Genomic DNA, 6604 nt, shown 5'->3' with positions numbered 1-6604 from the left:
ATACTCGAGTTTGAAAGATTGCATCGTATAAAATAAATATTAGAAAGACATGTTGATCAAAATTTGGATGGTTCCAAAACGGAACTTTGACTAACCAAAGTGGTCGAAAAGTCTTTCGAATTTGAGGAGCATGCTTTGGCCTAATAGGTAAAATACTCTCGCCGACAAGTCGGTTAACGGTATTTACCCTTCCAGTTACTACATGTCCCAAATCAATCGAAATTTCGAGACTTGGCGGGATTTATGAAAAACAAAATATCAAGGAGTGGAACTAGTCGACAAGGTGCGGGTTTCACCCCTAACTTGACAATTTCGTATCCTAAGTGTGGTTGGTACTGGTCGGGTCAAAATTTAATTTCGACATGTTGACGAGGGTCCACTAGAATTTGAAATTTGAGATTTACCATTAAGATGTGGATTTCACTCCTAGCTTAATGGCGATATCTCGTGTAAAAAGAAGAATAGGTAGATTGTGAGTCGTTCACTAAATTGTGGGTTTCACGCCTATTTTGGTGAATTCGTCTCGAGTGTTTACGGATTTAGAATAGTCGAGTAAAATGCATGAGGGAAAGAGTATGTTAAAGGAATAAACAACAAATATAAACGCACAATGAAGCATATTAAGAATAGCACATAATGAGTGGGATAATAAAACATGTATTAGCACATAATAAAGCAAGTATAGCATGTCAAGTGTTAACACATAAGCGCCATATATGCTTAAAAGATCAAAAGAGAATGAATAAGAGCAAATAAGGTAGCATGCAAGTAGTTTCAAGTAAAACATAAGAATAAGGCTCTAAAACTATAGACTAGGCTAAAGCATTCCTACTTTTCCTAATTCCCTATAGTTATGGCTCTGATACCAATCTGTCACACCCCAACCAATGGCGGAAACATCGGGATGAGACGAAGTGTGAAGATTGCTTGAGACATCATAACGCTAATAATTGTGACAAGTATTTAAATAATCTGATTTCATTTCATAAGATGAATTGTCAACATTACAAGAAATTCAAATACAACAAGTCTAACAAAATAACATGACAACATAACAAAAATTGATACAACATATTAAACCCTAACGTCTATATGTGTATCTAGGCATCAACGCTACTTCTTTTCTTAGCATCATCCTCATCAACCTGTAACATGTTTAAAATAATTCAATGCAAAAGCAAAGGCGAGTATACAAGTTTGATACATACATAGTAAAAGATAAGTTTTAAACAATTCCTCATAGCAAGCATGTGATTCAAGATAAACGTTTAAACATCGCATGTGTCTAACATATCAAACCAAGGAAACGCAATATGCTCATGACATTACCGATGATAAAGGGCGGGTCGTTAATCCTATAGCGCTACATATGTCACGGTTTGGCTCGTACGAAGTTAATGATAAATTCAACACATAAGTTTCACCCAAGTTTAAAGTATCAAGCCATCACGTATACAAGCATGTTATAGGAATGTTCATGTGTTTAAGCAAAATGTTCATGTGTAAGTTTTTGATAAGTAAACATGTTATACCCCAAAAGTGGTAAAAGTAAAAAGGGGGGAAATATGAGTATAGTCACAAGGCTTGCATATGCTTTCCGATTATCCAATTGTTGACGAGTAGAGATTTAGAGTCCGAATGTATAAGGGTTAAAGTTCAAGTATGTTTAGAGTCGAGATTCGGTGTTTAAAACAACATAAAAATAAGATATGAGAATAACATGGAAAATAATCATTTAGTACATATAATGCTTGTTCTTGAACTAGGAAACTCGAAGGAGTTTAGATGTTTTCATGGAACAAGGTTCCATTAGAATCGTGACAAGTTATCATAGTCTAGGATGATGTAATCTAGTACCCCGACATATGAACACTAGTTCATCATCAAAGATTCGATTATTCGAATAATATATTTAGGTTATATGTCCAATAGTTCAAGCATGAGGTAGAAGATTAAAATCTTCATTTTGGTACCTCGAAATGTCATAGAAATCATGTAGGAGGTAGGAAGATCAAGTCTTCCATTTAGGCACCTCTATGTGTTCACCACTACACTTGATGTAAAAAAACAACCAAGGAGGGTCATGAACATACAATAAAGAATAAGAAATATACACACTAACTAAGAGAAATCATCAAGTCATGTGAGGATTGTATGTTTGGACAACCCAAGTTGTTCCATAATCACTCATGTATCAAAGACAAAGTTTGACATGACTTGTGGGTTAAAAACCCTAAACAAAACACCAAGTTTATGAGGTTTAATCCTCTGATTTTTAAGTGTCTCAACCTTGTTTTTAAGCTTAACCAACCATGGGATAAGTTGTAAGCATTAGGACATAGGTATGAGATGTGTTGAACACAAGTTACATAGGTTTAAACGAGTTTTTGATGGACATAAAAACAAACAGAAAGTTTATGGACGATTTCGGGGCATTTCCAGGTCTGATTTCTCCAAGGAGAAGTCTAGGAATCGAACCCCATGATTATCCAAGTAAGTAGGAAAAAGAATCAAGTGATTTCGTTAAGAAATGAGTAAGTTATGCTCATTTTCGTGAAGGGGTGTCAATCTGCTCGAACCTTTGCTTTCAGCTACGGTTTGGAGGATGTTTTGAGAGTTTTTAGTGTTGCAAAAGTGGTAGAGAGGCTGGTTATAAGTGGTATTTATAGGGGGAAGGATTAGGGTTTCAATGGGTTGGGCTTTGGAAGTGTTTAGAAGGGGTTACACCTTGAAACTAGCCCACAAAACCCAACTATATGGGGCTGAATTTTGCTGAATTGGGGCTGCCATATTCCTTTATTTTTTTATTTTTTTAAGACATTATAATGAGTAATTTTGTTAGTTAAGTTGTGTAATAATATGCAACAATGTTTCCCCTAACTTGTAACAAGGTGAAATATGAAATAAAACATGATTTAACTAGGTAAAAAGTGTAATGTACAAGTATGTAACATGTTTGTAAGTGACAAGTATATGTCACATATTAGATGATTAACCGTTGTATAAATAAGTATATTATTAGGGGGTTTTAGGTATCAACAATTTAAGGACAAGCATGGACATGCACCGTGAATAAGTATCGTATAAGTATGAATTACAAATAAGGATTCGATGTACAATGAATTCCAACGTATGAACATGTATGAATATGTAGATGGTGAATTTAAAGAGATACGAATTTTATTTATGATCCAAGTCTCGGATTTACAATGATTACAAGGAAAGAACGATTACAAGAATACAAAGTTTCCAAAAATAGTTTTACAAACGATGGTTTCTAAATATTGAAAGTATGAAAACGCGGGGCGTTACACACATAAACTTCCACCGCCTTGCCATGTTCAGATTGTAAGTTGCGTAGATACATCATACATGTATATATATTCATAAGGGTCACCCTCATGCATAACACGCAAACCCTACGGCAATCGGCGGTAGCTTCCTTCACCATCACGCACATCACCTCTCGTCTCTCTCCCTACCTCGGCAACCGGAGCACATCACCACTCCTCCGACACCGATCGCCGGTAAGCCCCACACATCTCGTTACTTCGTTTTACGAACGTGTTGTTTCGGTTTCGGTTTCGGTTCGATCCCGACTTTAGGCTTTGCAAGAAAGTAGACTTATACGTGAAGCTGTTGTTAGTTTTATGTGCATCGGTTCGATCTAGACTTTAGTTTTATGTGCATCGTGACATAATAAAGTTGATTTTAGGTATATATATATATATATGCGCATGTGAACTGTTTTCAAAGTTTAGATGAGAAAGATGTATGTGTAGACTTATTACGAGAACTGTGAAGTAACGGTTACGTTGTGTGTATATGAGCATGTTCCTAGACTGGTTGTTTATAAGGGAGGAACACGTGACTGATACAGACCGATTACGTAGGAACCTTGTGAATCGATAAGTCTGAATATGAAACCGATTTTTCTTGTAGTTTTTGTTTCGATAATAGCTGTGAAGATATGTATGTTATATATGCTATATATGTATGTAAGGATTGGCATGAATGTGATTGCATGAACGAGTATCGTTACGATTAACCGGCACTTGATGATTTGAGTATACATGTAAACGTAATCGTAGATTTCTGCACATGAATGATGATACATATATGTGTGTAGAAGATAGGTGATTTCACTTGCACATGTTGTCAATGAGCTGCACGTGTACGACGTATAATTGGCTATGTGTATAAAAGCTCCAAGTCTACTCCGTTTTAAGGCCATAAAAACCAGTAATCGGATCCGTGTAAAATGTGGTTATATGACTGTATAAGTGTCTACACGTATGAACAATAATTCCGGTTCGACTTCGGTTTAATAACTTGAACGCATACACGGACTTGAGGAGTAGACATGAGGAGTTATATTGAAAGCTTTAAAAGTTGAATGGTATGAGTAAGTTATACTTGTGTGTAACCATGATCTTACGTGCTAGCAAATACAATTGTGAATAAACTGGGGATTGCATATGTTGGAGAATTCGATAGGAAGATGATCCTGCCTTACATGCATAATATGTTGCATGACCTTGTTTTATATGACCTTGTTGCATGACCACTGTGTTGATGTTTATTTTGTTTGATATAACCGATGGGTAAATTGAGAAGGCATAATCTCCTTTTGATCTTAATGTAAGATTAAATATATTATGATTTAATATTTAATCTAGTAGCCATTATAATCATTTACATTATATGGATCAAAATATATAACAACCTATTAATAATTAGTTGGTAATTGTTGATGGACCATATTACCCTTATTAACTAATTAGGTTTCCTCCTGGGTGCTTATATAAGGAGACTTATGTGGAGGTTAAGGGGTTAGACGGTTACACAATCAGACACCCTATTAGCCATAACATCATAATGTTCGACCTCCCTCTCCTACAACCGATACCCTTTTCGGTTTTCTTAACCACCATCATTAGATTGCACCCTAAGGAGGAACCAGACCAAACTGACAACTATGTCAAATGCTATTGCTGCATCTACATCTGGATTCTCTGCTAACCTGTACTAATGCAATCAAAGGTATGTTCACTTGTTTTCCTTCATGAATAAACAGAACTGATCCAACATGTGGTATCAGAGCATATGTTGATTAGTCGGTTCTGTTTTCGTATCCATCAATTTTGGGATAGAAATCTGGAAAACAGAAAGTTTTAAAGCCTTAAAAGGTTCATCAAAATCAAAACTGTTTTCGAGTTTCATGAGCCGAAATCCCCGGTTTCGGAAAATATGTTTGATAAATTGACTCGAAATCATAATGGGTTAAACTTATTGTCACGAAATCCATTACAAAACCATTAAAATTCAGGTTTCGGGTTTCCAGAATTATGTTTTAATTTTTTAGGGTTCATCTTATGTTCTTATGTTCTTATGAGAAATTCGAAATTTTCCTTTATGATTTGGAATGTGATTTGAATTGTTAGATGTTTCCCTAATTTTGATCTAATTTTGTCCATTAAGTTTTTTCGAAATCTGTTAAATGATAAACAGATTATGATTTCGAAATTTAGTGTTAAAAATAGATCAATGTTAATAATTGGAAACTATATCACAATTCTTAATTTTCGAATTTTTTTAGTTGTTATCACAATAAACAGCCTTAAAGAGTGGTTTCGAAATTATCATCATAATCGTACAAGTCCCTTTAGTCGCACAAGATCAGATCAGATATGATCTGATCGCACAAGACAATCACATAAGGGAAATCGTACAACAACTTATGGATCGCACAAACCTTGGGCCTGACTAAATGCACAAGATTTGGGCCTCATTGATCGCACAAGTCCTCCGGATCGCACAAGTCATTATTAATCGCACAAGACTTGGGCCTTATTAATCGCACAAGACTTGGGCCTTATTAATCGCACAAGACTTGGGCCTTATTAATCGCACAAGACTTGGGCCTTATTGATCCACAAGATTTGGGCATTACTGATCGCACAAAACTCACCGCGGAGTTCGATCCGCGCTAACGGGTGGTTTGCTATTAAACAATTGGTTTTGTAATCACTTAGTTAATTAATGAGGATCAAATAATGTTTTACAAAACCAAAATGGCTTAACTTGAATGAGTTTTTGATATATCATTTCTGGCCAAAGCTGACTTGATACATCTACTTATCGTTCAAGTATTACGAAAGCTATGTTAAGCATGCATCATAAGCATGAATGTTTTAATATCTGGCCAAAGCTGATTTAATTCCTTCATAGATGGCATACTTAACAAGTGCATAACTAAAGTGATTGTCTCAATTTCTGGCCAAAGCTGATTTGTTACAACCACTTTGCACATATGCTTAAATGATTACACTTCTGGCCAAAGTTGTTTTGTCTTCGTTTAAGTAGAACTTTAAGTAGTCTATTATTTTGATGTTAGTAATAGACGTATCACAACCTCTTCACATAATGATCCTTATATTAATGATCCTCAATTAATTTTTGTGATCATTTTGTCTGCCTTATTCTTAGTACCCATAATTTTACTCACTATAATTTTCTTCTATAAATCTATATCTCATCCACTCTAATTCCTAAGCCTAAAATGTTTTGCTTTATTTAAAGTTTCTATAAGAATTAGCTCTTA

This window comes from Helianthus annuus, chromosome 4, assembly GCF_002127325.2.
Source record: "Helianthus annuus cultivar XRQ/B chromosome 4, HanXRQr2.0-SUNRISE, whole genome shotgun sequence".
In the NCBI taxonomy this organism is placed as follows: domain Eukaryota; kingdom Viridiplantae; phylum Streptophyta; class Magnoliopsida; order Asterales; family Asteraceae; genus Helianthus; species Helianthus annuus.
Note: the sequence above shows the minus strand (reverse complement) of the source record.